At 44.9% G+C, this 15,288-nt stretch overlaps 1 non-coding gene across 1 annotated transcript; it reads right to left on the minus strand.

The window, feature by feature from the left end:
- Positions 1-4,560: 4,560 nt before the first annotated feature.
- Positions 4,561-4,683, minus strand: LOC133070909 (small nucleolar RNA SNORA40). The gene has a single exon (XR_009696299.1). It is a non-coding gene; the product is annotated as a small nucleolar RNA SNORA40 (small nucleolar RNA).
- Positions 4,684-15,288: the final 10,605 nt, after the last annotated feature.

The raw sequence follows: 15,288 nt of genomic DNA on the forward strand, positions 1-15,288 counted from the left end.
TTGGGTGAGAATTGGGAGGTTAACTCAGAAGGCATGGGAAATGGGAAGGTGGTGTGAGTATTTAATAAACAGAGTAAGCCCTATAGTTCATTTAGGAGAGGCGCTCTGGAGATGGGTTCCCAGCTTTACCCTCCAACATCTGCTAAGATGATTCAACAAGCTGTGTCTGAATGCCAGAGAAGAGCCCCATGGAAGGTCTAGAAAGCAGGTAGCCGTCCCTTCATACTATCATCCAGGTCAATGAGCAGCCTTTAGTTAGGGGGTTACTCGGGGTCAGAATCGTCCCAGACTGCGTCTAGACTGCGTTCAGGTAAATAACCAGAAGAGTAGCCCTCTCGATCTCCTTGCTCTCTCTGAGTCCTCTTGCCTTCCTCCTACGTGGCACTTTTATTCCTGGCTTAGACCAGAAATAGATATTGTGTTTGTCAGTCAATTTGTGAAAATAACAGAACCATTATCCCCCACAGAGTAACTTCTTACAACATGAGTCAATTTTTTTCTGTATAAATTGTCTGTTGACAATTTTTTCCTGTGTCTGTAAAGTGCTTTGAGCTCCTCAGAAGAAAGGTGTTACCCAGACGCAAAGTAGTAGTATTTTTGTCATTATCATTCTTTCATAACACGGGACTCTTTTACAACAGAAATAAGTATGGAAAGCAATTATTTTGTTTGCTTTGGTTACATCTAGGTCTTTTGATAGCAAGATGTGACATCCAGAGAATCAAGTCACAGGAGGAAAAGAAAAACATTATGTATTTTTATGCTTGCTGTCATCTGCGGGTTTTACAGCCTTCACAGCCTTGAATTCATTAATTCCCTGGGGTATTAAAGAATTGAACAGTATTGTTCCAAGTTTTAAAGACAAGGAGGCCTTGGCAGACCCAGAGTTAGCAGAAGAAAGAAACTGAACCTGCAGAACTCATTTGAAACCCCTTTTGGGATATGCTGAAAATTCTCTTTCCGGTCGCATCACAGGATCATTGAAAACCAGCATACTTTGTTGACCAGCACCTGTGGGAGGAGTCGGCACGATGGTGTCCCTTTCGGCCCCTTCTGTGAGAACGTCCTTCCACACTCTTCCCTCCAGACACACTGGCACAACCCTGGGTGCTGCTGGACACGGGGCAGGTACCGCACATCTGGGTCAATGACAACACATGGGAATGTGCCAGAACCAAACAAGGTAACAGCTTCCTGGCTAATCAGAAGAGTACCACCTTCTAGGCTGCGAGAAAGTGCATGTCTGTCAAGGTTGTGTCAGGAGTTCTTGGGCAGTCTTGAATCTTTCGCTGGACACAATCCTGCTCGTCCAGTCTCTCCAGGATTTGTGACGAGTGGGCCACCGCATTCACCCATTTGTCCACAGTGTTATGTCAAGGAAATGTGAAGTTCTGGGAAGACTGAGTTTGGGAGTCATGTAGACCTTGGTTTAAACCCTAAAGTCACCTCTGACTAGCTATGTATGTGATCTGGGGCAAAGTGTTTTCCAAGCCTGTCTCCTCACTGACAGCATGGGAACAACATCTTTCCTGTAAGGTTGTTGTGAAAATTAAATCTAATCCTGTGCTTGGATAGCTCCAGCCATAGTAGGGGAGGTGGGTGGGCAGCTCTTATTGGACTGATCACGTGTTCAGTGATATCATGTCGGAAGCTTGAAACTGACCACTATAGTATTTCCTTCATGGAAATCAACAGATGCTGCAACGAAGGGCTTTTCCCCTCATTAAAGACTATTTATCAATACATCCCTACTTAGTAGGCACTCAATAAATGTAGCTATTTTTAGTAAACTCAGGTAAAACTCACGTTGATTCAAGATGTAGAAATAGAATTATTGGGAACATAAAATCACTACTTGTTTTACAAGAAAAGTGATATTGCATCTGCCCTGAATTGATCCCACAGAAAGATGAATGTGTGGTTCTTTGGATACATGGAGCTTGTCATTTAGATCTATTGCTTTTGCTTATTGAACTTGGGAGCATATTTTGTGTTGCTTCTAGTAACTCAAGTCCTTGTTTGGCTTATAAGAATGCACTGGCTGAAACCCAAAGTGACAGAAAAAAAAAGAATTTGGGAAATAGTTTTCACTGTTTCAAAGCTGGAGAAACAGCTTGTCAGTCAACAAACATCTGACACTGTGATTGATACTGCAACTGCAACATGATTCTTGACATCGTGAAGCCCACAGTCTGCATGGGGTGTTGAGAAAGATGGTGCCTGCATTTGAAGTAATATTAAAAATGAAAACCTTTTGAAAACACATTGTATGCATAGGGGAAATTCAGGCACAGGGAAATAAAGTCCAGTTTTTCAGGTTACAGAGCTAGTAGGAAACAAAGCTGGAGTTTGAACTCAGATGTAGAGCCAAGCATCTTTCTAGAAACAGGTTGGGAACAAGTGATAGCATTCTATGCCGAAATAAAAACGGGCCACTTTTGTATGTAGATAATTCGAGAATTTGTTGTTCAGTTGCTAAGTCGTGTCTGACTCTTTGCAACCCCATGGACACCAGGCTTCCTTGTCCTTCACTATCTCCCAGAGTTTGCTCAAACTCATGTCTGTGGGTCAGTGATGCTATCTAACCATCTCAGCCTCTGCCGCCCCTTTCCTTCTGCCTTCAATATTTCCCAGCATCAGGGTCTTTTCCAATGAGTCAGCTCTTAATAAGAAGCTACTTATGTGGTCATGAACAACAAGCGCAAGAAGATCTGAGCAATTTAAAGGCAGCAGGAATCACCTGGGCAAATCACTGATGGGAAAAGTCTATGGAAAAATGCAGTTTGCACAGGTTGACATAGTCACACACTTTTGTGATATTTTGCTAAACAATGAACACAACCAAACCTACATATGTTTGCCCTAAAGGCAATAAACCATCTGATGAGACCACCATGACTAAGATGGAAGGGGTGAACCCCACAAGAAAGGGTGCAGAATGGTGATGAAGACCTTTCCTCTCCTTAAAAGAATCCTAAAATATTAGGGAGAAGTCAGTCCAACTGATACTTTGATATTACGGACCAGACCAAGTCTATTTTTCTTATTGTACAAACCTTTCTTCCTTTTCTCCTTCTTCCTCCCCTTCCTTCTTGGTCTTTAGACAACAACAGCAAACATTGATGGACTTTTCTGACCAGCCCAAACATAACTCCAAATAATAAATATTGAAGCAATGGTGGCAAAGCCATTGCTTGGCTGGAAGAGAGCCATACTTCATCTCATACATCATTTACTAGTGTGCCAGGCAGCAATGCCACAAAGCCAGGAAAGATTTAGAAAGAGAAGAAGAGAGGGGAAAAACTCCAACACCATCACTCCTCCGTTATCTTGCAAAGTTTATTGATGCACAACAAAGAGGCCATTACTAATGCGCCCGTGACTGTTCTGATTTACACAAGTGAGCCAAATGGTGCTCAACAGTGTTTCAGTGGTGCTTTTTTTTTTTTTCTGCACAGGGTGAAAAGGTTTTTTGTCTTATGTGTGACATAGGCAAAATTATTTCAGTCCATAAATTTTTAAGAATTTCACATGTTTTGATTCTTTCCATGGTCAATCACCTTAGTTCCTCCAAAGTCCTAGTCTTCAAGACGAGATGGCTCTTTCAAAGAGACGTGTTGCTCAGTCTACAGCTGTCACGTCAGTCAGTCCAGAATTCTTTTAGTAGGACTTCTTTGATCTCCAGTGGAATATGGACACACTTTAAAATTTCTGCCCATAATCTCTGGGATCTGATTTCCTCAAGCAATTTACTTTAGGACCATGATTTGGGTCAGGAGATGGATCAGCCTAGTTTTGAATTTGACACCCTCCAAAAAGGTATTAAGTTCATATCATGCTCACTTCTAAAGCTGTCACACCCTAGAACAGTACAGATCATTGGGGTGTACCAGTACCTTTATTTATTTATTTTTTATCTGGCCTCATGGGGTCTTGGCTGTGGCATGTGGGATCTTTCGTTGTGGCACACGGACCCTCTAGTTGTGGCCTGCAGGCTTAGTTGCTCAGAGGCTCGTGGGATCTTAGTTCCCTGACCAGGGATTGAACCTGTGTCCCCTGCATTGCAAGCTGAACTCTTAACCACCAGGGAAGTCCTGCCAATACCTTTTTAAAATCCAGACACTGTGTTCTTAAGATAAAAGCCTAAAAAAAAGAAGTCATCTTTGTTTTGTGTCAACATTAAAATTAGATTACTAAAACAAATGTTGGTGTTGTTTAGTCCCCAGGTCATGTGCGACTCTTTTGTGACCCCATGGATTGTAGCCCCCAGATTCCCCTGTCTGTGGGATTTTCTAGGCAAGAATAATGCGGCGGCAAGAATACTGGAGTGGGTTGCCATTTCCCTCTCCAGGGGATCTTCCCGACCCAGTGGTCAAATCCACGTCTCCTGCTCACTTCTCTTGCATTACAAGTGAATTCTTTACTGCTGAGCCACTGGGGAAGCCTAAAACAATACAGCTGATAATTTAAATGCTTAAGATATGGAGGAAATGATCAGCTCTATAGTCCTGGAAGCAATCTTTATGTTTATCAATACACCCTCTCTATTGTTTTAGGTAAATTGTTCCTTTTTATCTGTATCAAGACTCATACTGAACAATGAATTCTGGGTTGCAAAAAATGATTTATTTTTGCACTTATCTGTAAGTCTTTGTCCACAAATTAAAAACAAACACAACTGCTGTCAATGGCATTTAGTATTGGTCACGGGCTTCTTTGGAAATGTGATGATTTCTTTCTGTGACCCAAATCTGGGTTTTCTAGAGCCCACTTTGGAGTGGAAAGCAAATATCACACACATGGGCTGTGGATATCCGAGGTGGCCCCTGAGACCTGGGGCCTCCTTGGCAGAAAAATCACGGAAACTTACCAGCCAGCCTTGGCAGCCACTGTCCATCCGAGAGTGATGACCAAGCTAGAGGAGCGAGACGCTGGAGATGCAGATGTGGGCTCGTGGCTCCTCCTTCTCACCTGACCAGCAAAGCTCAAGAATTCCCATACATCTTTTTCCTGTGTGTTTCCATCCCTGTGTCTGTCTAAGGACGCTTAGGTTGATTCCATGTCCTGGCTATTGTAAATAGTGCTGGTATGAACACTGGGGTGCATGCATCTTTTCAAATTATGATTTTCTCCAGATACATGCCCAGGAGTGGGGATTGTGGGATCATATGGTAGCTCTATTTTGAGTTTTTTTTTTAAAGAATCTCCACACTGTTCTCCAGAGGAGCTGCACCACTCCATCACGGCCAGCTTCAGGCTAGTGCCACGACATTCCTGAACGTGGGGAAGGGACGCACACACTGGGCCTTGCGAGCTGACTCCTGTGCAGCCCTGAGCCTGTCCTGTGAGGTCGTTGGATGCTTTAACACGGGGATGCACAGACAGTGTTTAGCGTTGTTTGGTACATGACCTGGCACACAGTAGGTGCACTTAGAGAGCTGTGACTCACACCAGCCAGAACTCTGGGCTTCCGGCCTCCTGGCCCTGCAGAAGACAGCTAATAGGTCCCACCTTCTGAGGGAAGCAAATTGCTAATGATCTTTCAATAAAATGAGACTCTTTTCCCGGCTTCTGATAAACTGCTCTGAGCAACTTCTTGGAAAGAACCCAGGACCAGTGCGTCTCCCTCAGGGAGGCCCTGGAAAGGAAATCTTTCCAGGCTGTCCCTCCCCACCCCAGGGACAGCCAAATCTCTGCCTCCATAGCCGTGCTCAGCTGCCTTGGCCCTTGTGCCAATACATAACCCACAAAACCCCCTTTTACTTTGAGCAAGTTCCTGATGTGTGTTTGTGTGTGTGTGTTTTCCTTTCCTAAGCAACGGCTCTGCTGCTGGCCACATCCAACAAAGGAACAAAGTCACATTGTTCAAAGCAAACAACTCCAGTATCACTTGGAACAAATATACAATCACACTTGCAGACCTCAATCTCCAAACCCAGCTGGACAAAGCAGAGTGAAAGACTCAAGACCTCAAGGCAGCAAAACACACCTTTATCTGTTTCCAAAAGGCCTTTATCAAGTGTAGTTTTCATGTGGGTTTCTTTCCCCCCCGACTGTTACTAATATCCTTTTAGAAACTTGAAAATAGCATGTCTTTCCTTACTGATGGGTTCTGTTCCAGGTGACTTTGACTGATTTTTTCCCTCGCCACCCTGTGGGTTTTGAGGAGGACAGAAAGGGTTTCTTTGACTTCTCTGTTGGCTTTTGAAGGTCCTCATGGTGAGACGATCATTTCACTTTTAAGATTCAGTCTCTCCATCTGTCGGACAAGATGATCATTTTAGACACGTGTACCATTAGCTATCCTATGATTCTGGTCTCCTGCCCCCAGGCAGTGGTGCTGATTGACAGGAGAATTTACCACGTGGAAATTCACTGGGTGCAGTCTGCTATTTGCAGACATGCAGGCCAACAGACAGCTCACAGCCCGCTGGGTTCGTGATGCTGGGCACTCAAGGAAACTTTGAGAAAACCAATCCTGCAGGTTACTGGGCTCCCTATGGGCCAGGAATGTACAGGATACAGCCAGCCTGCAAAGGTGGACAGGTGGAGGGTCTGAGTACCCCACCAAGGAGCAGGAGTGGGATTGAGAATGAAGCCCTTAGTCAGCCCTGAAGACATGGCGCTGCCTCTTGTGCACATTAAAAAAAAAAAAAAAGACAAGTTTTTTTCCTAACTAGGCAAGCTCCTAGTTAGGAATTATTCACAGACCCATCAGAGACTGCTAGCCAGGGTACAAGGGAAGAGGATCAGAGGAACCAAAGAACTGAATCACCATGAGAGCCTGACCCAGAGTGAGCACCCGCCTGGACCCCTCCTCACAGCAAGAGCAGCTGAGTCTTGGGAAAGGAATAGGATTTCTCTGGAGAAGAATGGGGAGGGAGGGGTGCCAGGCGGCGAGAACAGCTTGGGCAAACAGCTTGGGCACATGAAGTGCCCACAAACTTGTGTGGGCGTGACCTTGGCCTGGCATGTGCCCACATTTCAGGACAGAGGGTGAAAGAACTCATCCTTCTGAGCTCATCTCTTTAGCAAAAAGTGACTTGCTAAGTGCTTTCTGGGGTACTAGGTCTGTGATGAGGGCTGAGGTCAACACAGGAGGAGCATAAGATGACCCCACCTGGCACACACCCTTCCTCCCCTCGATCATCCTCAATGTGCTGCGTGATTGCCTGCTTCAAAGGCCACCAAGGGAGGTCTCCGATAGTCCAGTGGTTAAGACTCCATGCTGCCAATGCAGGGGACGTGAGTTTAATGCCTAGTCAGGGAACTATTAATAAGATTCCACATGCCTCAAGGCATGGCCAGAAAATCTAAAAGAGACCACGGAGAGCTCACCCCCATCTCCCCATCCCAACCCTCAATACAATTGCTGTCTGTATAATTAAGCTTTATTCTTAATCCTGACTTGCTGTATCTCTTCCATTGTTGTCTTGAACAGACTTTTTATATTTCGCTGCTGCTAAGTCGCTTCAGTCGTGTCCAACTCTGTGCGACCCCATAGACGGCAGCCCGCCAGGCTCCCCTGTCCCTGGGATCCTCCAGGCAAGAACACTGGAGTGGGTTGCCATTTCCTTCTCCAATGCATGAAAGTGAAAAGTGAAAGTGAGGTCGCTCAGTTGTGTCCGACTCTTAGCGACCCCATGGACTGCAGCCCACCAGGCTCCTCGGTTCATGGGATTTTCCAGGCAAGAGTACTGGAGTGGGGTGCCATTGCCATCTCCGTTTACATTTTAAAGTACTATTTAGTGGCATATACAATGGAATACTACTCAGCCATAAAAAAGAATGAAATAATGCCCTTTGCTGCAACGTGGATGGACCCAGAGATTATCACACTAAGTAAAGTAAGTCAGATAAAGACAAATATGATATGATATCACTTATATGTGGAATCTAAAATATGATACAAATGAGCTTATTATCAAAACAGAAACAGACTCACAGACATAGAAAACAAACTTATAGTTACTGAAGAGGAAATTTGGGGGAGGGATTAGAAGATACAAACCACTGTATATAAAAAGACAAGGTCCTTCTGTATAGTAGAGGGAACTGTTTTCAATATCCCATGATAAATGATAGTGGAAAAGAATACATGTATAAATGAATCACTTTGTTGTGCAGCAGAAGCTAGTAAACATTGTAAATCCACTAGACGTCAATAAAAATAAAAATGAAAAAAAGAACAATTCCAAAAACACTATTTAGTTTTAAGTTGACTTGATTATATAATTTACATACGATGAGATGCATAGAATTGAAGTGTATGCAGTTTCATGATAATGTATACATGTCACCATCACCCCAACAAGATAAAAGGTCCGACTGCTACAGAGAGAACTCATGTGACCCTCTTCCTGCCCCACCACCTATCACCCACTCAGACAGCCCCACCAACCACTGATCTGATTTCTAATATCATAACTTAGTTTTTCCTCCTTTTTTGAATCTGTTTCAAACAGAATCAAATGGTAGATCATTTTTGGAGCTTCTTTTGCTCAACATAACTTTTTTGATATTCATTAATACTGAGTGTACCAGTAGTTGTTTAATTTCTATGACACACAGATACAATAATTTCTCTTTTTTAATCCCTTCCCTTATTGGTGGACATTTGGGTTGCTTGTTCTGTGCATTTTTTGGTCTTGTCTTTCCAACTAGATTGTGAGTTTAAGGGCAGACATGTGTTTCATATTCTCTGTCCCTACTCTGAAAGCACCTCATCTGGGGCCACGTTAGACTGGCTCCCTCAACATGTTTATTAATTGAATTATATTTGTGGATAAGATGTGGTCCTTGCCTCTTAAGACCTTGTAACCTAATTATGGAGGCAGCTACAAATAGAAATCAGTTATTCCAAGGCAACACATTAATCCCTTCATTCAGCAAGTATTAATATTTATTTCAGAGAAAGCAGAAGACATACTGTGAAGATCCAAGACATAGGGCAGAATGTGAAAGGTGATATGAAAGACATTCAGCAGAGTTGTGGAGACTCTGAGAGCAAAGCCTTTTGCTGAGAAGCTCAGGGCAACCCTCAAGGAAGAGGAGGAGATGCCCAGGCCCCAGAAGATTGAACATGTGGAAGCCACGATAGACCAGAAATAGAGGGTCCGACAGAGGCAGAACTGGAAAGGCAGGGGGAGAAAAGGAAAGGCATTTCCAGTGACAGAAGGAACATGTCTAGGGGCTGGGAAGGTGGAACAGATTGGGACCAAAGAGGGTCTTGAATGTCAAACTTGGAAATCCATGAGCAAGTTCAAACACACAACACATGCCCATCAAACACTTTTGTGATGATGCGGATGCTCTGACAACAATTTAGCATCTATACTCTACTTGGCAAGACCACCACCATCTCTATATGATTACATTAATGTTACAGGGGAACAACAGAAACAAACGGGGGGCAAGAAATTGACTAGTTCACAAGAAAGGTGAATATTGGGGTCACAATCCAACCTCTGAAGCAGGTGGTCAATGTCTGGGAGGAGCAAACTGCCCAAAGTATAAAGGTTTTTTTGGTGAAAGAGAAATAGATGGGCTTCACTGGTAGCTCAGTGGCAAAGACTCTGTCTGCCAAGTGGAAGATGCAGGAGACATGGATTTGATCCCTGAGTTGGGAAGATCCCCTGGAGAAGGAAATGGCTACCCACTGCAGTATTCTTCCTGGGGAATTCCACGGTCAGGGGAGCCTGGTGGGCTACAGTCCATGGAATTGCAAAGACCCAAAAGAGTTAAGAATGTCTCCACATAGTGGAAAAGAATATGAAAAAAGATATATATATATATATAAATGCTCAGTCAGTCATGGCCGACTCTTTGCAACCCCATGGACTATAGCCTGCCAGGCTCCTCCGTCCATGGAATATCTGTGTGTGTGTGTGTGTGTGTGTGTGTAGTTGTTTAGTTGCTAAGTCATGTCCAACTCTTTTGCGATCCCATGGACTGCAGCCCATCAGGTCCTCTGTCCATGGGATTTCCCAGGCAAGAATACTGGAGCAGGTAGCCATTTCCTTCTCCAGGGGTCTTCCTGACCCAGGGATTGAACCTGAGACTCCTGCATTGGCAGGTGGATTCTTTATCACTGAGCCACCATCGAAGCCCCAGCAAAGACTGTCAGATTCCAAGGGTTCAAGGCACTTTGCCAGAGCCCAAGCTTGGAACCCACAGCAGAAGGAACCGGATATATATATGTATGTATTATATATGAATCACTTTGCTGTATATGGGAAACTAACACAACATTGTAAATCAACTATGAAAAGAAAAAAGGAACTCCAAAAGAACTTTAGCTAAATTAGCCAGAACTCATATCAGCATCTCTTGAATGAATTTCTACAACCAGTTATTGGACAATGAGGAGGTAGGATTCTCTTGGACAGAACGGTCTTGAAGATCAGTGTATTCAAACCAAATCAGTTGGCCTAAAACTCCCTCCCTCCCCACCCCTAACACACTGTTGGCCTATGGGTGGTCTGAGGGGGGACTTGGTACAAGTCAGGACAAGTCTGATTCAGACTTTCTATTATGAACATAAGAGTGTCAGGTGTTTCTTTTGTAACAAGAGGCAGTTGAAGGTGTAGATCACTAATCTTTCTGCCAGTGTAGACGGTTCTCTGATCCTTAGGGCCATAGTCAGAAAGTGAGTTGTCTACACTAGAAACTGGGAGGGACTCTAAAATAGTTTCTGCCAGGGTGTGGGGTTTGCAGGTCTGGGTTGCCCACTCACTGCCCGCAGCCTAAAGCTTCTCTCTGCTGCCTGATGTTCATAACCTCGGCTAGGTCCTGCAAGGCAGGCCCCAGCAGGCTGTGGATTGTGACCCAGTACTGGCTGAGAACAAAGAGGAATTCAAGAGGGAATGGATGAGAGAAGTGCACCGATGTTGTCATTTTGCCTCAGGTAAATCCCAGACAACAAAGAACCAGAGAGACAGAGTCAGTGATCGACCATAAGAAACCATCACCATAAACAGAGTTTGTTGAAGAGGTAAGAGTGGTGTTGGGGATGGCCTTCCCAGACTCCACCGCCTAATTTGGAAACTCCCAAAACAGTTTGTTTGCTTTTGTGTGCCTGTGTGCATGCTCAGTTGTATTTGACTCTCTGTGACCCCATGGACTGTGGACCACCAGGCTCCTCTACCCGTGGGATTTCTCAGGCAAGAGTACTGGAGTGGGTTGCCATTTCCTTCTCCACGGTTTTTGTGCACATGATCGCTAAAGCAGTCTGCTAAGTCACATGAACAAATCATCTCCTTCTCCTTGCATATGTAACTAACTGTTTCCATATTAATCCATGACACCCATCAGGCCAATCAACCCAACCACCCAGTACATGATGCCCCCAGCAGAAACAATCATCTTCCCCACTGGGCATCATCACCCTCCTCTTGAAATGTACACACACTGCAAAGGGACTCTAGAAGTAAATCTTTCGTCAGTGATGTCCTCTTCATTAATTTCCCTCCTTCTAAACAGCAGCCCGGCAGCCAGTAAATAGAGACCGCCCTTGGTCACTGCTGGGAAGACAAAGGATTATTAAAAGAGGGACCAGCTGCTTGCCAATTACACCGTTTAGGCAAGGAGGGCAAAGAGGCTGGTCTGACATTGCCCTTTGCCTTGTAGGAAGATGCTAACAACAAACTTCAGCCCTAATTACAGTCTAGTCCATTTTCCCCTGGACCAAGTTTGCATCTAAGCCTGAACGTCAAAAAGAAATGGAATCTTACACGGGTAACATGACCTTTCAATCACATGAGAAAGGCACCTCTCTCTCTCCCTGGCTTAGAGCACTCTGGAGCTCTGAGCTGTGAAGAGTTGCCGTAGGTAGGAAGGAACGTTAGCTCTGGAATTCAATTAACTGTCAGCAGCATGGTTTGAGAGAGAATGAGTCACTTGTCTTTGGCAAGTGGGCTCAGGGGCTGGGAGCCACTGAGATGAATGGTGATTGAAAATTACTGAAGGACCAGGACTTGTAGACTCCTGGAATCCTTCTCTCACCCACACACATTTCTACGTGAAAATTTATAATAAAGAACGGGAGAGGACGTGTGAGTGCATGGGAGATGCTGTCAAGAATTGGCTTATACGTTTTTCTTTTCTGTTTGTAAGCTTCACCGGATTCTAAGCTCTCACTGTGGGGACTGTGTTGCATCTCTCTTTTCTTTCATTTCATGTCCGAATTAATGCTTAAGGGAGGAAAAAAGGATGCTCTCTGGTACCCCATGCACCTCTTATAGCTGACAGGAAGTAGCTTGCTAATGAGAGAAAGGGCCCAGGTTCTGTCTCAGAAAGGCTGCCAGGAAAACCTGCTCTATCCACTGGCCCACACTGCCTCTTGCAGGGTGGGCACACTGTTCTCTATTTAACATGTAATGTATAACGTGGGCCTGAAAAAGGGGAAGGCACATTTCCCAATCTATGCAATAGTGTGTATGCAATCTACATGCAATATACAATTCATCCAATATACAATAGTTCATATAATATATAGTAGGCAAAATGTGCCTGGCCCTTTTCCTCGGTCACTGGAAAGGTTCAGGCCACGGCAGACAGTCTGGCAGTGGTATTCTTTGTCAGTTTCCCCCAGCTCCACCATTCATCTTCCAGAATCCTCTGCCCCTTGTTTCAGTTTTGTATTTGCAGAGATAATCTACCCAACAGTTCCAAAGGAAAAGGAAGACTTCGGTGAAGGCTAGAAAAATGAATGACACACTGGTTAAACTGAAAACTCCTTTAAGACTTAGTGATGAACATTAAATCATAAGGAAAAAATCGCGGTGCGTCGTCCACCATGCTCAGAAGGAACGGGTCAGGCATGTCACTTGCTTGTGAGAACCAAGCCAGGGTGGCCACGCCAGCAGAAGGACCACATGCAAGGATGAAATAAGAGACTCTGAACATAGGAGAAACACCGGCTAGAAAACACTGGCCCATTTCATCACACATTTTATAAATTTCACATAGATAAGAGACGACAGGGAGAAAGATGACCTCAGCGTGGTACCCGCACACAGGTTAGAATTTGGGTACCACTGCTCTGAGTGGCAGAGATTTTAAGCTGGATCCCATTAATATGAGAACTCCCCAGCACATCACTGGATCGCTGGGTTTTGCTTTCTTCGCCTTTGTCTTTGCTGTCTCTCCCTGTTTCCCTACAAAACCAAACATACTTGCTCGCCCAGCTTCACAAATAGAAAAACCAATTCCAAGAGGAAATCACTTCACAGCAAGCAAGCCCTGGGAAGAATTCAAGAGTGAGGAGCTCTTGTAATGAGATTAAGGGAAAAAATGCTTTTGTGCATCCAACTCAGACCCGTCCTCCGTCCACAAAAGGAGCCAAAACAAACACGGGCATTGTTTTGGGAAGGAAAAGGTTAACAAGCTATGAAAACAAAATTAGAGATATTTTCAAAGCATGACCCTCAGCAGGGGGAGTAGAACACAGTCTGCCAGTGTGGCAGCCTCTCCCCTCCTGTCGGACGTTTCTCCTGCAGCTTGGGGAGTGGGGGTGGGGGAACAGCCGTGACTGTGATGCTCTGAACAGACGGCAGGGATGCTGCACTCCCCGGGGTGGATGGACCACATCCACAGGGCAGAGGCATAAACGCCTGGCTCCGGGGGAAAAAGACACACAGCTCCTTGGCCCCTTCTTAGAAATAAGCTTAGAAAAAATTCTCTGTGGATCCTGCAGAGCTTGGAGCTCAAGCTTTCCTCCACCCTTTGGCAAAAGCACTAGTCTGCAAAGGAAAATCCTGAGCTTATATTCAGACTTGGGTCTCAAGACCTGTGCCTCAGTTTCCCCATTCATTTGATCAGTATTTATCAGGCACTCACTGTGAACCGAACTGAGGGCTTCCAACTGTGGATAGAAAGTTGAAAGGCCCCCATCCTTGTCATTAAGGGACACGCAGTCTGGTGAGGAAAGAGATACACAAATGGATAGTTATCACTGTAGTGATAGTATGTAGTACAGTTAATGTTTATCACATGGAATGGTTTTGATAGGTTTCCAGATGCAGTAGTAATGCGAGGAATGCCAGCGGACATTTGATACTCAAGTAGAATGGTGTGTGTGTGTGTGTGTGTGTGTGTGTGTGATCAGAGGCCCATCACTCTCTGTAGATAAAGCCCCTGGTTCTTCAGGAGCCTACAAACCCACTTCCTTGTTCTAAGCAGGCTTCTGGTGATGGAGGCTGTCACCCAGAATCACAGGGAACACCAGGATGATGTGTGAGAGGGCCAGGATGACGTCAGAGAGGCACTTCCTTGCACTCTTCATCCAAGAACTCCAGCCAGTGCCCATGAGGGCCCGGAGAGTCTTCGTTTAACTCAGTGCACACAGATCCTAGCTTTAATCATAAACTCTGCCGGTGATGATGAAGAGAGGTTTTATGTATAGAATCCAGAGCCCAAGACAGAGAAACAGATGAGCACACATCTGCAGTGGGTTCCATGGCAAGTCACCCAGTCTTCTCCAGCAAGACTGAAAAATCAACCTTGTCATGTTAAAGTCTCAGCTCTGCCTCGCCAAGAAGGACTCCTCTGGGCATTTTATATGAACTTCCTGAACTTTGCTCAGACTGCGAGGGAGCAACTTCTTCTCAACGTCTCCATGGTATTTTATACCTGAAACTTCACTGCCCTGGCTGGTGATTTCCCAAGATCTGAATTGATGAGATTTATCTCCATGCATCAAAAGTAGAAATATCAAAAGCCATACAGAGCAGTTCAGTTTCCAGGAGGAAAGGCATGTGTACGTATGTGCTAAGTCGCTTCTGTCATGCTTGACTCTTTGTGACCCCGTGACTGTAGCCCACCAGGCTTCTCTGTCCATGGCATTCTCCAGGCAAGAATACTGGAGTGAATTGTCATGCCCTCCTCCAGGGGATCTTCCTGACCCAGGGATCGAACCCTGCGTCTTTTATGTCTCCTGCATTGGCAGATGGGTTCTCTATCATGAGTGTCACCTGGAAAGCACTAGGAGGAAAGGCAGTGACCTAAAAAGGGAGCCCCAACCATTGCCCAACAGCCCTGTCCTTTTTCTGAGACTTGTAGTAATGAGCCAAGAAATTTGGGAACACTTGAAGGTAAATTTGGCATGGAGGCAGACAGAAGAACAAGAAGTCTGCTGCTCCTTCCTGCTGAATTCAGGGCAAGAAGGACCATGAATTCACCTCTGGGCCCTCTGGTGAACTTCTGATTGTTGGTTCCCAAGAGTTTTGCTAACCTGATGTGAAGTTAATCAGGCTTTTTACTTCCAGATCTGTACATAAGATTTGGATT

The sequence above is a fragment of the Dama dama genome, chromosome 15, assembly GCF_033118175.1.
Source record: "Dama dama isolate Ldn47 chromosome 15, ASM3311817v1, whole genome shotgun sequence".
Lineage (NCBI taxonomy): Eukaryota > Metazoa > Chordata > Mammalia > Artiodactyla > Cervidae > Dama > Dama dama.